General features: G+C 50.3%; 1 protein-coding gene across 2 annotated transcripts in view; it reads left to right on the top strand.

Moving 5' to 3' along the window:
• LOC142306674 (toll-like receptor 6) overlaps nucleotides 1-19,532 on the top strand; it is a 64,302-nt gene that overhangs the window by 28,512 nt on the left and 16,258 nt on the right. The window contains exon 1 of one of the 2 annotated variants that reach the window (XM_075346961.1): nucleotides 14,638-14,725. The exons of the other annotated variant lie outside the window; for it this stretch is intronic. The gene's annotated coding sequence lies outside the window, so the exon portion shown is untranslated. Of the gene's footprint in view, nucleotides 1-14,637; nucleotides 14,726-19,532 lie in introns of those variants that run through there. 2 annotated transcript variants of the gene reach the window in all.

The raw sequence follows: 19,532 nt of genomic DNA, 5'->3' as shown, positions 1-19,532 counted from the left end.
GGGGTTCGTGAGGTCAGGCGTCTATCAGATACCCGACATCACCAACCCAGTCAGTAATAATAAAAAAAATAGATGACAAACACATTTTTATTTGAAAAAACACTCCCCAACACATTCCCTCTTTCACCAATTTATTAGAAAGAAAAACAAATCCATGTCTGCTGTAATCCAAGGGGTTCCCATGACAATCCATACCATAGTCACTGTCCCAGTCAATGAAGAACAGAATGTTCCCTATTGGCTGGGAGAGCAATGCAGTGACCTGAGCTAACATCAGTAGGTCAGCCCAGGTCACTGCAGGGCATGACAAGTGCTGCTGTCAGGAGCGAGGTACATTACCTGCGGTGACGATCTCCTGCACTGCTGACAGCAGAGCTGTCACTGACTTCAATGACCGTCGCCTTCACAGCCAAGTATTGTGGGAGCCTGTGATGTCACCGCTAGTCACAGTCTCGGGTCGGCAGTGAGAGGAGGAGATTTGACAAGCGGCGGCCATGGAACACAGTGACAGCACTGAGGTCGGGAGGGCGGGACTTCATCACCGCAGGTAAGCCGTGTGAGCTAATGTGTGCGGAGTGCGAGGTGGGTGGAGCCTAGCGGGGTAATGTGTGCAGAGTGCGAGGTGGGTGGAGCCTAGCGGGGTAATGTGTGCGGAGTGCGAGGTGGATGGAGCTAAGCGGGGTAATGTGTGCAAAGTGCGAGGTGGGTGGAGCCAAGCGGGGCCATGTGTGCGGAGTGTGAGGTAGGTGGATCCTAGCGGGGCCATGTGTGCGGGCGGCGAAGTGGGTGGAGCCTAGCGGGGCCATGTGTGCGGGCGGCGGATTACGAAGTGGGTGGAGCCTAGTGGGGCCATGTGTGCGGGCGGCGGAGTGCGAAGTGGGTGTAGCCTAGCGGGGCCATGTGGCACTGAGGACGTCAGTACCGGGGACTGCATGGCTGGGGACAGGTGAGTGTGAGTGTGTGTGTGTGTGTGTACATGCCGCGTGCAGGAGGGGGCGGAGCCCAGCGGGGAAGTGTCAGCTCCCTGCACACGTAACCAGGGTAAATATCGGGTTACTAAGCAAAGCGCTTTGCTTGGATACCCGATAGTTATCTTGGTAACCAGCTTACGCAGGCTGCCAGCGATGGCTCCCTGCACACTGTAGCTGTAAAAAGCCCTGCTTTTGGTGATCGAGCCGTTCTCGAACGTAACTTTAACTGTCGAGCTTTTAGCAAAAAGCTCGAGTTCGATCTCGAGCACCCCCCAAAATCACTCGAACATGAAATTGGCAAACCTCGAACATCGCTCATCTCTAGTGCTGAACATAATCATCCCTGTCTGCCTCATATCAGATGCAAGCAGGGTGCTGGAAGACAGGGGAACGGTGCAGTGATCAGTGAATAAACTAAAAAAATGCTGATTCTAAATTATCTTCTTATTCATTCCTCTGCTCTGTGTCTGCAAATGGACTATGTGCTGCATGCACATGACTGAAGCCTAGGAATCCCCTCCATTATGTGCTCTCCCTTAGGCAGTGCCCAGCTCAGTGAACCCGAACTATTCAATAACTGCAGCAACCGAGAAATGAGTAAGTGTGTAGCAGAATCCTAACACTACAATCTTTGGTAGTTGGTAAAAAAAATTTCTGTGACTAACAAAAAATTACTTTGTAGGCTCAAGGAATCAAAATAAGAAGGCAGGACAGCTTAGCTTGTCTATAGTGTAAACTAGCTGTAGTGATAGTACCTAAAGGCTACTTTACACACTGCGATATCGGTCCCGATATCGCTAGTGTGCGTACCCGCCCCCATCTGTTGCGCGACACGGGCATATCGCTGCCCGTGGCGCACAACATCGCCCAGAGCCGTCACACATACTTACCTGTCCGGCGACGTCGCTGTGACCGGCGAACCGCCTCCTTTCTAAGGGGGCGGTCCGTGCGGCGTCACAGCGACGTCACTTAACCGCCGCCCAATCGCAGCGGAGGGGCGGAGATGAGCGGGACGTAACATCCCGCCCACCTCCTTCCTTCCGCATAGCGGCCGGGAGGCAGGTAGGGAGACGTTCCTCGCTCCTGCGGCGTCACACGCAGCGATGTGTGATGCCGCAGGAACGAGGAACAACCTCGTTACTGCTGAAGTAACGATAATTGGGAATGGACCCCCGTGTCGCCGATTAGCGATTTTTCACTGTTTTGCAACGATGCAAAATCGCTAATCGATGTCACACGCAACGGCATCGCTAATGCGGCCGGATGTGCGTCACGAATTCCGTGACCCCAACGACTCCGCATTAGCGATGTCGTAGCGTGTAAAGCCCGCTTTAGTCTCCTGCTCTCTACCTCTCTCCCTCTCTCTCTCTCTCACCACGAAAATCATATTAGCTGACACATAAGCTGCCTTAAACTAAGAATATCCTTTATTGTTTATAGAAACCAATCTGAACTCCTATTAACCCCTCCAGCCCCAAGCCTATTTTGACCCTAAAGACCAGGCCATTTTTTGCAATTCTGACCAGTGTCACTTTATGAGGTTATAACTCTGGAACGCTTCAGCGGATCCCGGTGATTCTGAGATTGTTTTTTCGTGACATATTGGGCTTCATGTTAGTGGTAAATTTAGGCCGATATTTTTTGCATTTCTTTGTGAAAAAAACGGAAATTTCGCGAAAATTTTGAAAATTTTGTAATTTTCAAACTTTGAATTTTTATGCTCTAAAACCAACGAGACATATGACACAAAATAATTAATAAATAACATTTCCCACATGTCTATTTTACATCAGAACAATTTTGGGAAAAAAAAAAAAAATTTAAGGAAGTTATAGGGGTTCAAAGTTTATGAGCAATTTCTCATTTTTACAACAAAATTTACAAAGCCACTTTTTTTAGGGACCACATCACATTTGAAGCAATTTTGAAAGGTCTACATGACACAGAACACCCAAAAGTGACACCATTCCAAAAACGGCACCCCTCAGGCTACTCAAAACCACATTCAAGAAGGTTAGTAACCCTTCAGGTGCTTCACAGTAACTAAAGCAATGTGGAAGGAAAAAATGAACATTTTACTTTTTGCAACAAAAATGTTAATTTAGCCTCAAATATTGCATATTTACAAGGGTAGCAGGATTAAATGAACCCACAAAATTTGTTGGGCAATTTCTACTGAACACGCAGATACCTCATATGTGGCGAAAAACCACTGTTTGGGCGCACGGCAGGACTCGGAAGGGAAGGAGCGCCATTTGACTTTTTTGAACAGAAAATTAGCTGGAATCGTTAGCCGCACCATGTTGCGTTTGGAGAGCCCCTGAGGTGCCGAAACAGTGGAGCTCCCCCACATGTGACCCCATTTTGGAAACTAGACCCCTCATGGAATTTATCTAGATGTTTATTGAGCACTTTGAGCCTCTGGGGGCTTCACAAAAGTTAATAGAGTTGAGCCGTGAAAATAAAAAAAAATTTTTTTACCACAAAATTGTTACTTCAACCAGGTAGCTTTTTTTTTCACAAGGGTATCAGGAAAAATTGCACCATAAAATGTATTGTGCAATTTCTCCTGAGTACGCAGATACCTCATATGTGGTGGAACTCAAATGTTTGGGCGCACAGCAGGGCTCGGAAGGCAAGGAGCGTCATTTGACGTTTCAAACGCAAAATTGTCTGGGATAATTAGCGTATTCCATGCTGTTTGGAGACCCCCTGAGGTGCCGAAACAGTGGAGCTCCCCCACATGTGACCCCATTTTGGAAACTAGACCCCCATGGCATAGAAAAAAAAAACAGCAGAAGATGGGGGGGAGCGGCAGATGGGGCGGCAGCAGATGGGGGGGCAGCGGCATATAAAGGGAGCATCTGTGATTGTGAGACGGCGGCTGGGATAGGGTGGGGGCGGATGGGAGAGGGCACAGTGGATGCAGAAGCGGCAGAGAATGGGGGGAGGGGGCGGGTGGGGGGATGGGTGGGAAGGGGAGTGGGAGGTGAGATTGGGGATAGTTACACTACAGGATGGATCTAGGCAGCTGGATCACAGGAGATGAAGGAGGCAGCAGATCGGGGAGGGTGAGAGGTGGGGGAGGGAGCGCAGCGCAGATCACGGAGGAGACAGGTGAGCAGAGCACAGATCACGGAGGAGACAGGTGAGCAGAGCACAGATCACGAGGGTGAGAGGTGAGGGAGAGCGGACAGCAGATCACGGGGGTGACAGGTGAGGGAGCACAGATCACGGGGTGACAGGTGAGGGAGCGCAGATCACGGGGGAGACAGGTGAGCAGAGCGCAGATCACGGGGGTGAGAGGTGGAGGGAGAGTGGACAGCAGATCACGGGGGTGACAGGGGAGGGAGCACAGATCACGGGGGTGACAGGGGAGGGAGCACAGATCACGGCGGTGACAGGGGAGGGAGCACACATCACGTCGGTGACAGGGGAGGGAGCGCACATCACGGCGATGACAGGGGAGGGAGCGCACATCACGTCGGTGACAGGGGAGGGAGCACACATCACGTCGGTGACAGGGGACGGAGCGCACATCACGGCGATGACAGGGGAGGGAGCGCATATCACGGGGGTGACAGGGGAGGGAGCGCACATCACGGCGGTGACAGGGGAGGGAGCGCACATCACGGCGGTGACAGGGGAGGGAGCGCACATCACAGCGGTGACAGGGGAGGGAGCGCACATCACGGCGGTGACAGGGGAGGGAGCGCACATCACGGCGGTGACAGGGGAGGGAGCGCACATCACGGCGGTGACAGGGGAGGGAGCGCACATCACGGCGGTGACAGGGGAGGGAGCGCACATCACGGTGGTGACAGGGGAGGGAGAGCACATCACGGCGGTGACAGGGGAGGGAGCGCACATCACGGCGGTGACAGGGGAGGGAGCGCACATCACGGCGGTGACAGCAGAGGGAGCGCACATCACGGCGGTGACAGGGGAGGGAGCGCACATCACGGCGGTGACAGCAGAGGGAGCGCACATCACGGCGGTGACAGGGGAGGGAGCGCACATCACGGCGGTGACAGGGGAGGGAGCATACATCACGGCAGTGACAGGGGAGGGGGCGCACATCACGGCGGTGACAGGGGAGGGAGCGCACATCACGGCGGTGACAGGGGAGGGAGCGCACATCACGGTGGTGACAGGGGAGGGAGAGCACATCACGGCGGTGACAGGGGAGGGAGCGCACATCACGGCGGTGACAGGGGAGGGAGCGCACATCACGGCGGTGACAGCGGAGGGAGCGCACATCACGGCGGTGACAGGGGAGGGAGCGCACATCACGGCGGTGACAGGGGAGGGGGCGGGTAGCTGACCACGGGGGTGAGAGGTGGGGGGAGCGTGCAGCACATCACGTAGGGGAGGGGGCGAGCAGCACATCACGGAGGGGAGGGGGCGAGCAGCACATCATGGAGGGGAGGGAGCGAGCAGCACATCACGGAGGGGAGGGGGCGAGCAGCACATCACGGAGGGGAGGGGGCGGGCACCGATCACGAGGGGGAGGGGCCGGGCAGCAGATCGGAGGGAGCGGTGGCACTATGACAGATGGAGGAGGACAGGGTGCACGATCCCTGTCCTCCTCCATCTGTCATAGTGCCACCGCTCCCTCCGATCTGCTGCACGGAGGTGAGGGGCCGGGCAACGATCACGAGGGGTGAGGGGCCGGGCAGCAGATTGGGGGGAGCGGTGGCACTGTGGCAGATGGAGGGCGGCGGCGGCGGCAGCGGATCGGGAGGTGTGGGGGTGAGGGTGCGGGCAGGAGATCGGGGAGACAGGTGGCAGATCGCGGAGGGCAGCGGCGGATCGGGACGCTTTTCGTACAGTGCAATGGCAGTGCGGCAACTTCCGGGTCCCATGCTCCGGTCTCATAACAGCATGGGACCGGAGCTTGTCGCCCTGCCATTGCACTGTGTACACTCACTGTGCTCAGTGTGCTGGCGTGCTGCAGGGACAAGTGAAGCTGATGGGGGCGGTCACCGGCAACAGGTCCACTGTGATTGGAGAAATCGGTCACAAGGCCGATCTCTCCAATCAGAGCATTGGAGCTGGGGGAGGGTGATCCAGTGAGGTCACCCAGCTCCAGCCAATGGCCAGTGCTACAGCTGCACTGGCCAGGGCTAGATTTCAATGTTTCAGTCATTTTAAATGGCTGGAACATTACAGTGGCTGTGATTGGTTGAGCGGCGTTCGTCAGCCAATCACAGCCTCCGTAGGTCCGGGGAGGAGGCACCACCCCTCCTAAGGTCAGGAACAGGTCCCCTCCTCCCCGAATCTGCGGTTTTTGTTAACATATTGCAGTCACCGGAGGCTCCGGTGCCGCGATTCTGCCATGACGGAAAGATCTGTCCTTGGTCGTTAAGGCCCAGGGCACAAGGACGGATCTTTCCGTCCATGGTCGTGAAGGGGTTAATGACCTGTAGCAAAATAGAAGCAGAGCTGTGATTGGTTGCTATAGGCCACCTGATAAATACCCAGGCTAACTGTCAAAACAGCCAATATATTACCTCATACATCCAAACAGTAAATAAGTGGGTTTTTGGCGAATAACTAAAGCACGGAGATAAAATTTCCCCACAAAACATAGTCTATGACATTCCCTGAGTCAAATGAAGCGGCTGTGCAAAATTTTGTGATTGTAAATGCGACAGTGCAGATTGCCCGGGATAATAAGTAATTATTCTTAATTATAACAAAATAAAATGCGTTAACAAAAAAATATTTTTCACATAAAAGTCACAAACTAACCAGGCGTTACCACTAAAATCATATTAACTCACACTGTCCTATACTAACAGTGTCCTTCATTGCCTATAGCAACCAGCCAGAGCTCCTTGACCTATAACAAAATTGAAGCAGAGCTGTGATTGGTTGCTATAGGCCACCTGATAAATATCCATGGTATCTGTCAAAACAGACAATATATTACCTCATACATCCAAACAGTTTCAGTGTGTGTGTCTCTTTCTGTGTCTCTCTCTCTCTGTGTCTCTCTTTCTGTGTGTGTGTATCTTTTTGTGTGTATCTTTCTGTCTGTATCTTTATGTCTGTGTGTTTCTTTATGTGGGTGTGGGTCTCTTTGTGTGTGTGTCTCTTTCTCTGTCTATAATAAGAGTCTATAATAACAGATCTGTTCCCAGCTCCATTGACTTTAATGTAATCAGGTTTTTTATTTTATTTTAATAAATGTAAAGCGCAGGGTTAAATTTTCCCCTCAAAACATAGTCTATGATGTTCCCTGACTCAAATGAGGCGGCCGTGCAAAATTTTGTGATTGTAAATGCGAGAGTGCACACATACACTCAACTTTATATATTAGATGTAAAGAGATTTCACCTTAGTGATTAAGACTTATTTCTGAGTAAAATCTAGTGATGGGCGGACTCACAGATAACCAGGACTGGCAGGATAGGAGCAAGCGCTTCATACTTACCAATGCTCTGGCGCTGCTGTAACGGTTACCAGGCTGCTAATTCACTTCCGGGGCCACTCATTTACCGTCATGCATATGCACTGCTTCCCCTCCCACCGGAATCTGTGATTAGAAGCTGTCAGACGCGCCCCCACCCTGAGTGTCAGAGTGTCCAATACAGCTTTTTTTTTAATTAAAAAAAATGTAAATAATTTAAAAAAACAGCGTTGCGGTCCCCCCCAAATTTTCAATATTGATACCCAGCCATGATAAAGCCCAACAGCTGGGGGCTGGTATTCTCAGCCTGGGAAGACCCATGCTTATTGAGCCCCCCCAGCCTAAAAATAGTAGCCTGCAGCTGCCCAGGATTGTCACATTCCGGCGCTTTACTCGGCTCTTCCTGATTGCCCTGGTGTGGTGGCAATCAGGGTTATATCAAGGGTTATGACAGATCACAGCTGCGACTAATCCCTAGATTAGTAATGGGAGGCATCTATGAGACCCCGCATTACTAATCTGTAAGTGAAAAAAAATAAACACAAACACTTTTTCTGGCAGTCTCAAAGAGGATGTGCTACGGTCACACATCTGAAGTGCTGCTGCATTTTAAAATGGGATTACAAGTACAGTCTGGGATAAATGTTCTCCCGTCTTTCAATCATTGCGGTTTCCAATGGTTGGCTTCCACCAGCTAATAAGCTATCACTGCTCCTGTGGCTGCCATGGATTGGTGATGATAACTTGTTTTCACCAAAGAACCCCTTTAATGCACACTACTAATTGTACATCCCATTTATTGTGTGCACACAATAGATATGCAGGAGCCTCCTTTATTTTACAGTCGATGCTCCACTATAATGGGGATAATGGCTAACAGGTAGTTGCATATAGCGGTAGTGAGGGCACCTACAGTAAATTCCTCCTGTGGGCCCCAGACAACCAGTCCGACCCTGAGTGTATATTTTAATAAATAGTTTTTAGGGTTTAGCTGTAGACTTGCACCTTTGTATTCACATTACAGTATTGTTCAATGTTTGATATTTTGGTGCCAAACTAAACTGGATGTTTATGAGGTCATGAGAGAAGACTATTATTGAAGATCTTGGCATGTACTGTAAGTTGTATTTGTGGCCAGTGTTTGCCTTGTGTTGCATAAACTAACACATTGTTTTCTTTTGGACATAGGGTTATTACACTTTGATTTTGTGCATTATCTAGTTATAAGTAGGAGACTGTATAAAATATGTTATGGTGTTGGAAACCTACCTTAAAAGGTGGAGGAAGGTAATGTCACGAGGAGATTTTTGCAGGCAACATCAACTGTAATAGCGACGTCAGGATCTGTGGAAGCTACAGGTTCTGGCACTCTGCCTGCTAATTTCTCTGATGTCTGTGTTCAGCACAAGGAGATGTGTGCATCAACTCAAAAACTTAGGCAGGGTCGCACGAGTTAATCTGTGCTGGGCTACTTGTTTATCTCTTTGATCACATGATGTGGGGGAGCCAGTCACATTCACTCCTTTTCTATATATGCTAGCTGGACTTTTCCATTAATGGCAGCTATACCTTAACTATGCTGGTCTGGTGAGGTGTTATGATCCACAATTACTAGTGGTTGTTGTGCATATTTGCTGGGAACATTGTGATGTTAATTTAGTGCTGCCTTCCCGCTCTTGCTTTTATCCATAGTCTTTTACTGTTTATTCTTGTGAGTTTACAGTGTGCCTGAGTTCTGTCTGTCTTAATCTGTGTTTGCATCACATTCCTGCCCCTTCATTCCCTGGGTGGGGGTTACAGATTAGATCTAATCAGGAGAATTGTAAGGTATCAGACTCCAGCATCTCCACCTTCAGGGGTAATTTGGAGGTTAGGGATAGCCTAGGGGTCCTCTAGTTTGAGGGAGAGTATAGGAACCCCCTATCTCCCCTTGCTATACTGTAGTCACATTGTGACAGGTAGTTACTCTTTAGACTTAACTATACTTGTTCATAGGGAAGTAGGATGTATACACACGTGGTCAAAATTGTTGGTACCCCTCACTTAATGAAAGTAAAACCCACAATGGTCACATAAATAACTTGAATCTGACAAAAGTAATAATAATTTAAAAATCTATGAAAATGAAAAAATGAAAGTCAGACATTGCTTATCATCCATGCTTCCACAGAATTTAAAAAAAAAAATAAAACTTATGAAATAGGCCTGGACAGAAATGATGGTACCCCTGAAAATAATGTGACAAAAGGAACATGTTAAATCAAGTTATGTCCACTAATTAGCATCACAGGTGTCTACAGTCTTGTAATCAGTCAGTGGGCCTGTATATAGGGCTACAGATACTCATCGTGCTGTTTGGTGACATGGTGTGTACCACACTCAACATGGACCAGAGGAAGCGAAGGAAAGAGTTGTCTCAGGAAATTAGAAAGATTATTATAGACAAGCATCTTAAAGGTAAAGGTTATAAGACCATCTCCAATCAGCTTGATGTTCCAGTGACTACAGTTTCACATATTATTCATAAATTTAAGATCCATGGGCCTGTAGCCAACCTCCCTGAATGTGGCCGATTGAGGAAAATTGATGACAAATCAAAGAGATGGATAATACGAATGGTAACAAAACAGCCCAGAAAAACTTCTAAAGAGATTAAAGGTGAACTTCAAGCTCTAGAAACATCAGTGTCAGATCGCACCATCCGTCATTTTTTGAGCCAAAGTGGACTTCATGGGAGACGATCAAAGAGGACACCATTGTTGAAAAAAAAACAACATAAAAAAGCCAGACAGAAATTTGCCAAACTACATTTTGACAAGCCACAAAGCTTCTGGGAGAATGTCCTATGGACAGATGAGACAAAAATTTAAATTTTTGACAAGGCACATCAGCTCTATGTTCACAGATAGAAAAATTAAGCATATCAAGAAAAGAACACTGTCCCTACTGTGAAACATGGAGGAGGCTCAGTTATGTTCTAGGGCTGCTTTGCTGCATCTGGTACAGGGTATCTTGAATCTGTGCAGGGTACAATGAAATCTCAAGTCTATCAAGGGATTCTAGAGAGAAATGTTCTGCCCAGTGTCAGAAAGCTTCATCTCAGTCGCAGGTCATGGGTCTTGCAACAGGATAATGACCCAAAACACACAACTAAAAAACACCCAAGAATGGCAAAGAGGAAAACAGTGGACTATTCTGAAGTGGCTTCTATGGCCCTGATCTAAATCCTATTGAACATCTGTGACGCCCTGGCAAAACCAGGTAGTCACACAGTAGGTCTCCGCATAACACCTTCCCTCACCTAGGTCACACACAGCTGACCTGAAACCCTAGTCATCCCCTCAGGGCAAGACAGGCACACCAGTGGGCGGGACCAGGCAGTTAGGGAATGCCCACCTAGGGGTCTATGTGACGCCCTGGCAAAACCAGGTAGTCACAGTTAGGCCCCTGCATAACACCTTCCCTCACTAGGAAACACACAGCCGACCAGAAACCCTAGTCACCCCCCATAGAGACAGATAGACACACATGTGGACGTGACCAGGTGGTTGGAACACGCCCACCCAGGAGTCTAGACAGCCCAGGGCGGGAAAACAGACCGTTCAATTTGATCTTCACTGCTGGAGCGAACGGTACCAGTGTAGGAGTCCTGGTGCCACTGGCTAGAAGGCACACGGTGGTCTCCATCAGTAGGAGACAGGAAGATGGCTCGGCAGAACCGAGGTGGACCGGGACAGGGTTGTAGCCCGCCGGTACCTACACCGGGGACCCGACCGGAAACCGTGCACAAAGGGGGTACTCGGACCCTGAAGCCAGCGCCAGAATCTACTGGAACTGGTTAATTAACCAATTGAGGCCAGGACTAGAGGTCCTGTTCCACCCAAAGTCCGTCATAGAAGACAACAGCCCACCGAATATGGATAAGCGGTCACCGTCAAGGCCCAGAGATCCCACGGCCAGCGTCTGCGGGCACGGCTCCTTAGGCCACATCCAGCTGGGAGCGGACTCCCGAGTTTCATACCGGGGAAGTCCATTGAACACGAAAAGGTGCAGGAACAGGATAGAGACCACCAGCCTGGTGGGGGACCCCGAACACAACCGGCCATGGCACCAGCCACCACCATCTTGGTTTACCAGAGACTTGTGTGTGTTACTAATCGTGAGTACTCCAGCACCTCCTGCAGTCGTCATCCCCTGCACCGAGCCACCAGGTCCCAGGGCCACCATCCCTGCCCACGGGGGGGTTAACAACTTGCTGCAAAAACATCTCCCCCGGGTGCCCCATAACAGCAGCCATGGTGTCCCACTTCACCACACACCGTGTCGCGTCGGGAGAAAGGTACCCAGACCGAGGAGACATCGTTGGCCTACTGGGAGCCGGAGCCCATTTCCTACGTGATGAGAGAGTTCCGGCCGGCGCCGCTCCCTGGAGCAGCGGCATCACCTGCTATACCACCTCCGTTCCCGATGGAAGTTCAAAGCTCCGGGATGCGTTGCAGTTGGCCCTGGAATGCTGATTCCCCGGGGCAAAGGGAGCCATACGGCCCTATGCAACAGTGGTAGTGGTTCCCGGCTACCCACAAGTTAAAGTCCCCATTGGGACCATCTATGTCCCGTTTCCGTTCAGTTTTATAAGTTAATAAAGACAACGGCCGTGAACTTGCAGGTCAACCCATAAACTTTTGGGCCTTGTAAATAGTCCCTGACCGACCTTCTCACCAATCCGCAGTCTCTGGAGAGGCTGATTGAAGGATGGGCCTGCGGTGGAGTCGGCCGAGGCCCGGTCACCAGAAAACCTGATGACCAACCTCTGGGTCAGGGGTCCCCTGGACGTGGGGCCCTTGAAAGGACTGCCGGGTAAAGAACTTTATACCTGGCCCGTTTGGGCAACACCCGGACCTACCCTGGACTTGGGAAAGGAGTGCGCACCATTGCTTAGCTGTGGCACCAGGGGGCAGGTTGTTTTGGGTGGGTGAAGTGAGGAGGCCCGGTCCGTCCCGTCCCGGTTGTACATGTGCAACGTTAATGTTCAAGTTACATGCCTCCCGTAAGGGAAGAAAAACAAAAATATTCTTGAAGTGTAAATATGTTAGTATACTTGTAAACTGTTTTAAACCTTTTATCTTTTGCAGTTAACAAAAATTAAACCGGTGGTGGTCGGACAGCCCGCGGACGGTCTGTGTTTAACCAAGGGGGAGTGTGACGCCCTGGCAAAACCAGGTAATCACAGTTAGGCCCCTGCATAACACCTTACCTTACTAGGAAACACACAGCCGACCAGAAACCCTAGTCACCCCCCCTAGAGACAGATAGACACACCAGTGGGCGTAACCAGGAGGTTGGAACACGCCCACCCAGGAGTCTAGACAGCCCAGAGCGGGAAAACAGACAGTTTAGTTTATGGTTCAGTTTGGAGAGGAGTGTGGGCTGGAGTTAGGTGTAGCTCCAGCAGTGAAGTTCATGTTGAACAGTACCAGGGTAGGAGCCCTGTGCCACTGGCTAGGAGGCAGACGGTGGTCTCCGTCAGCAGGAGACGGGAAGACAGCTTGGCAGAACCGAGGTGGACCGGGACAGGGTTGTAGCCCGCCGGTACCTACACCGGGGACCCGACTGGAAACCGTGCACAAAGGGGGGTACTCGGACCCTGAAGCCAGCGCCAGAATCTACTGGAACTGGTTAATTACCTAATTGAGGCCAGGACTAGAGGTCCTGTCCCACCCAAAGTCCCTCATAGAAGACAACAGCCCACCGAATAGGGATAAGCGGTCACCGCTAAGGCCCAGAGATCCCACGGGCCAGCGTCTGCGGGCACGGCTCCTTAGGCCACATCCAGCCGGGAGCGGACTCCCAAGTTTCATACCGGGGAAGTCCATTGAACACAAAAAGGTGCAGGAACAGGATAGAGACCACCAGCCAGGTGGGGGACCTCGAACGCAACCGGCCGCGGCACCAGCCACCACCATCTTGGTTTACCAGAGACTTGTGTGTGTTACTTATCGTGAGTACTCCAGCACCTCCTGCGGTCGCTATCCCCTGCACCGAGTCACCGGGTCCCGGGGCCACCATCCTTGCCCACGGGGGGGTTAACAACTTGCTGCACAACATCTCCCCCGGGTGCCCCATAACAGCAGCGGTGGTGTCCCACTTCACCACACACCGTGGGTGGCATCACAAACTTGTTACGGCCTAGCCCGTACATCTACGTCCCCCCCATTTATTCGGCGTGTCCGCGAGACCCCTGGGTCCAGAAAGCCTCGAGCCACCCCCTGAAGGCTTGGACCCGAGCAGCGCCGGCTGCTGGCACGGGGGCGGCACATCTAGACAGCCTGGGGCGGGAGAACAAGCAGATTAAGTTGGTAGTTCAAGTTGAGAGGAGTGTGGGCTGGAGTTAGGTGTAGCTCCAGCGGAGGAAAGGTTCAAGTTGAACGGTGCCAGGGTCGGAGCATTCCAGGGCCAACTGCAACGCATCCCAGAGCTTTGAACTTCCATTGGGAACGGAGGTGGTATAGCAGGTGATGCCGCTGCTCCAGGGAGCGGCACCGCTCCCTGGAGCAGCGGCATCACCTGCTATACCACCTCCGTTCCCGATGGAAGTTCAAAGCTCCGGGATGCGTTGCAGTTGGCCCTGGAATGCTGATCCCCGGGGCAAAGGGAGCCATACGGCCCCATGCAGCAGTGGTAGTGGTTCCCGGCTACCCACAAGTTAAAGTCCCCATTGGGACCATCTATGTCCCATTTCCGTTCAGTTTTATAAGTTAATAAAGACAACGGCCGTGAACTTGCAGGTCAACCCATAAACTTTTGGGCCTTGTAAATAGTCCCTGACCGACCTTCTCACCAAGCCGCAGTCTCTGGAGAGGCTGATTGAAGGATGGGCCTGTGGTGGAGTCAGCCGAGGCCCGGTCACCAGAAAAACTGATGACCAACCTCCGGGTCAGGGGTCCCCTGGACGTGGGGCCCTTGAAAGGACTGCCGGGTAAAGAACTTTTTACCTGGCCCGTTTGGGCAACACCTGGACCTACCCTGGACTTGGGAAAGGGGTGCGCACCATTGCTTAGCTGTGGCACCAGGGGGCAGGTTGTTTTGGGTGGGTGAAGTGAGGAGGCCCGGTCCGTCCCGTCCCGGTTGTACATGTGCAACGTTAATGTTCAAGTTACATGCCTCCCGTAAGGGAAGAAAAACAAAAATATTCTTGAAGTGTAAATATGTTAGTATACTTGTAAACTGTTTTAAACCTTTTATCTTTTGCAGTTAACAAAAATAAAACCGGTGGTGGTCGGACAGCCCGCGGACGGTCTATGTTTAACCAAGGGGGAGTGTGATGCCCTAGCAAAACCAGGTAATCACAGTTAGGCCCCTGCATAACACCTTCCCTTACTAGGAAACACACAGCTGACCAGAAACCCTAGTCACCCCCCCTAGAGACAGATAGACACACCAGTGGGCGTAACCAGGTGGTTGGAACACGCCCACCCAGGAGTCTAGACAGCCCAGAGCGGGAAAACAGACAGTTTAGTTTGTGGTTCAGTTTGGAGAGGAGTGTGGGCTGGAGCTAGGTGTAGCTCCAGCAGTGAAGGTCATGTTGAACAGTACCAGGGTAGGAGCCCTGTGCCACTGGCTAGGAGGCAGACGGTGGTCTCCGTCAGCAGGAGACGGGAAGACAGCTCGGCAGAACCGAGGTGGACCGGGACAGGGTTGTAGCCCGCCGGTACCTACACCGGGGACCCGACCGGAATCCGTGCACAAAGGGGGGTACTCGGACCCTGAAGCCAGCGCCAGAATCTGCTGGAACTGGTTAATTAACTGATTGAGGCCAGGACTAGAGGTCCTGTCCCACCCAAAGTCCCTCATAGAAGACAACAGCCCACCGAATAGGGATAAGCGGTCACCGCTAAGGCCCAGAGATCCCACGGGCCAGCGTCTGTGGGCACGGCTCTTTAGGCCACATCCAGCCGGGAGCGGACTCCCAAGTTTCATACCGGGGAAGTCCATTGAACACAAAAAGGTGCAGCAGCGGTGGTGTCCCACTTCACCACACACCGTGGGTGGCGTCACAAACTTGTTACGGCCTAGCCCGTACATCTACGTCCCCCCCATTTATTCGCCCCCTGGGTCCGGAGAGCCTCGAGCCACCCCCCTGAAGGCTTGGACCCGAGCAGCGCCGGCTGCTGGCACGGGGGCGGCACATCTAGACAGCCTGGGGCGGGAGAACAAGCAGATTAAGTTGGTAGTTCAAGTTGAGAGGAGTGTGGGCTGGAGCTAGGTGTAGCTCCAGCGGAGGAAAGGTTCAAGTTGAACGGTGCCAGGGTCGGAGCCCTGGTACCTTGGCTAGGTGGCAGACGGTGGTCTCTGTTAGCAGGAGACGGGAAGATGGCTCGGCAGAACCGAGGTGGACCGGGACAGGGTTGTAGCCCGCCGGTACCTACACCAGAGATCCGACCGGAAACCGTGCACAGAGGGGGTACTTAGACCCTGAAGCCAGGACCGGAACCAATGGCCTAGCTAATCAACCGATTGAGGGCAGGATTATATATAGGTCATGTCCCAACCAAAGTCCCAAAAGCAGACAACCACCCACAGAGAGGGATAGAGCAGCCAGGGCCCATAGATCCCACGGATCAGTGTCAGCGGGCACGGCTCCTTAGGCACACAGAAAGCCGGGAGCGGACTCCCGTGTTCCATACCGGGAAGTCTAAAACACAACCACAATCAGTTCAGAGGAGAAGACGGCGACCATCAGCCCGGGTGGGGGACCAGAGATTAACCGGCCGCGGCGGCCGGCCACCAGCACCCCGGTCTACCAAAGGAAACATATGATCGATCTACTCGCGAGTAACCCAACATTCCCCGGTCCATCCGGGCGCGCAAGCCCCAGCCATCGCCATAACCTGCACAGAGACACTGGGCCCCGGAACTACAACTCCCCTGACCATGGAGGGGATCCCACCTTGCTGCCCTGCTTCACCAGCCCCGGGCGCCCCCATATCTAGGCAGCGGCAGTGTCACCATCCATCACCGCAACCCACGGGTGGCGTCACAGACAACCTCCCTTGTAAATAACCCCTTTTCACTTGTGGGTGGCGGTCCGCTGCTCGAGTCCGGGTCCGGTCCCCACTCAAGCCACAGCAAAGCTCCGGAACTGAGCGGCCTCGAGCGGCTCCCATTAGCTGCGGTCTGGCCCCCGCCTGCAGCACATCTTTGGAAAGAGCTGAAACATGCCGACGGGCAAAAAAGGCAACTTTCAAACATGAGACAACTGGAGCAGTTTGCTCTTGAGGAGTGGCCAAAATACCTGTCGAGAGGAGCAGAAGTCTCCTTGACAGTTACAGGAATCGTTTGATTGCAGTGATTGCCTCAAAAGGTTGTGCAACCAAATATTAAGTTAAGGGACCATCATCTCTGTCCAGGCTGATTTCATGATTGTATTAATTTATTTTTTTTTTAATTCTGTGGAAGTAGAAAAGTAGCAATGTCTGACTTTCATTTGTTCATTTTCATAGATTTTTAATTTATTACTTTTGTCAGATTCAAGTTATTTCTGTGACCATTGTGGGTTTTTCTTTCATTAAGTGAGGGGTACCAACAATTTTGACCACATTTGTGTACATGTGTGTGTGTATATACAGTGGGTAGAGAAAGTATCCAGACCCCTTTACATTTTTCACTCTTTGTTTCATTGCAGCCATTTCGTTCATTCAAAAAAGGTGATTTTTTTTTTCTAATTAATGTACACTCTGCCCCCATCTTGACAGAAAAAAACAGAAATGTAGAAATTTTTGCAAATTTATTAAACAAGAAAAACTGAAATATCACATGGTCATAAGTATTCAGACCCTCTGCTCAGTATTGAGTAGAAGCACATTTTGAGCTAGTACAGCCATGAATTTTCTTGGGAACGATGAGATAGAAGGATTTACAGCAACTGATCTTCTAAAAATTCAAATCCTTTATTTGTAAAATTTTAAAATTCACAGGAATGGTAGTACAAAAAAATATCAGGCAGCCATAGTGTCACAAAACAGACGCGTTTCGGAAGAATTTAGTCCTTAATCATTGCTTTCTGATCAGGACTAAATTCTTGGGCCAGTCAAGAATTGGTCACAAAGTTGTTCTGAAGCCACTCCTTTGTTATTTTAGCTGTGTGCTTAGGGTCATTGTCTTGTTGGAACCTTCGGTTAAGTCTGAGCTCCACAGCACTCTGGAGAGGTTTTCTTCCAGGATATCTCTGTACTTGGCCGCATTCATCTTTCCTTCAATTGCAACCAGTCGTCCTGTCCCTGCAGCTGAAAAACACCCCCATAGCATGATGCTGCCACCACCATGTTTCACTGTTGGGATTGTATTGCGCAGGTGATAAGCAGTGCCTAGTTTTCTCCACACATACCACTTAGAATTATCACCAAAAATGTTCTATCTTCGTCTCATCAGACCAGAGAATCTCATTTCTCATAGTCTTGGAGTCCTTCATGTGTTTTTTTACAAATTCTATGCGGGCTTTCATGTGTCTTCCACTAAGGAGAGGCTTCTGTCAGGCCACTCTGCCATTAAGGCCCGACTGGTGGAGGGCTGCAGTGATAGTTGACTTTGTGGAACTTTTTTCCATCTCCCTACTGCATCTCTGGAGCTCAGCCACAGTGATCTTGGGGTTCTTCTTTACCTCTGTCACTAAGGCTTTTCTCCAACGATTGCTGAGTTTGGCTGGTTGGCCAGGTTTAGGAAGAGTTCTGGTGGTCCCAAACTTCTTCCCTTTAAGGATTATGGAGGCTACTGTGCTCTTAGCAAGCTTGAGTACTGCAGAAATTATTTTGTAACCTTGGCCAGATCTTTGCCTTGCCACAATTCTGTCTCTGAGCTCCTTGGGCAGTTCCTTTGACCTCATGATTCTCATTTGGTGTGACATGCACTGTGAACTGTGAGGTCTTATATAGACAGGTGTGTGCCTTTCTAAATCAAGTCCTATCAGTTTAATTAAACACAGCTTGACTCCAATGAAGGAGTAGAACCATCTCGAGGATCACAAGGAAATGGACAGCATGTGACTTAAATATGAGTGTCTGAGCAAAGGGTCTGAATACTTATGACCATATGATATTTCAGTTCTTGTTTAATACATTTGCAAACATTTCTACATATCTTTGTTTTTTTCTGTCAAGATGGGGTTTAGAGTATACATAAGTGTGAAAAAAAATTTAACTTTCTTGAATTTACCAAATGGCTGTAATAAAACAAAGAGTAAAATATTTAAAGGGGTCTGAATACTTTCCGTACCATATATATATATATATATATATATATATATATATAATATAATCAAGAGCCCAAGGCAACACGCATTCCCTTTTAATGGATTTCTTTATTGGTTAATTGGCAAAGCCTATTGTCTCCTCCCCAGAATCCTATAGCGTGTAAGCTCGCAAGGGCATGGTCCTCTTCCCTCTGTACCAGTCTTTCTACTGTAACTTGTATATGTATTCTGTATGTAACCCCCTTGTCATGTGCAGCACCATGGAATCAATGGTGCTCTGTAAATAAATAATAATAATAATAATAATTAATAAAAAGGATTAAAGCCTCTTGACGTTTCGGCCGGCCACACAGGCCTTTCTTTCTTTCTCAGTCCAAATGCAAAAAGAGGTGTGCATTTCTATTTGGCTTGAGAAATGCCTTATCCTTTGTATGCTATAACCAGTAAAGAAATCCTTTGGAAGAGACTGGCTGGTTCCTTGGACTTTTGATTATGTGCAGGCAATCTATGGAGAGTTGTGCGAGGATTGCACGGACCAGGGGGGGGGGGTACTGCATACAAGCAGACATTAGCATGGAACATAAGATATCTATGTCAGTGACCAGATGGACTCCCAGCGATCGTCTTTATCTAGCAGTCCCATCATAGACAATGAGTAGAGTGGAGCTTGAGCATGCGCACTTTTGGTTCATTCAAGATGTGGCTATGCAGGTTCCCAAATTCCAGAGACCCATTCTCTGGATCACTGGGGATTTGACTGGTCAGTAAGTTAATTTGGGAATAACCCTAAAGGGAATCTGTCACCAGGTTTTTTCTCCCCCCATCTGAGAGCAGCATACTGTAGAGACAAAGACCCTGATTCCAGCGATGTGTCACTTACTGAGCTATTTGCTATCATTTT

This window comes from Anomaloglossus baeobatrachus, chromosome 1, assembly GCF_048569485.1.
Source record: "Anomaloglossus baeobatrachus isolate aAnoBae1 chromosome 1, aAnoBae1.hap1, whole genome shotgun sequence".
Lineage (NCBI taxonomy): Eukaryota > Metazoa > Chordata > Amphibia > Anura > Aromobatidae > Anomaloglossus > Anomaloglossus baeobatrachus.
This window is presented reverse-complemented; position numbering and strand designations above follow the sequence as displayed.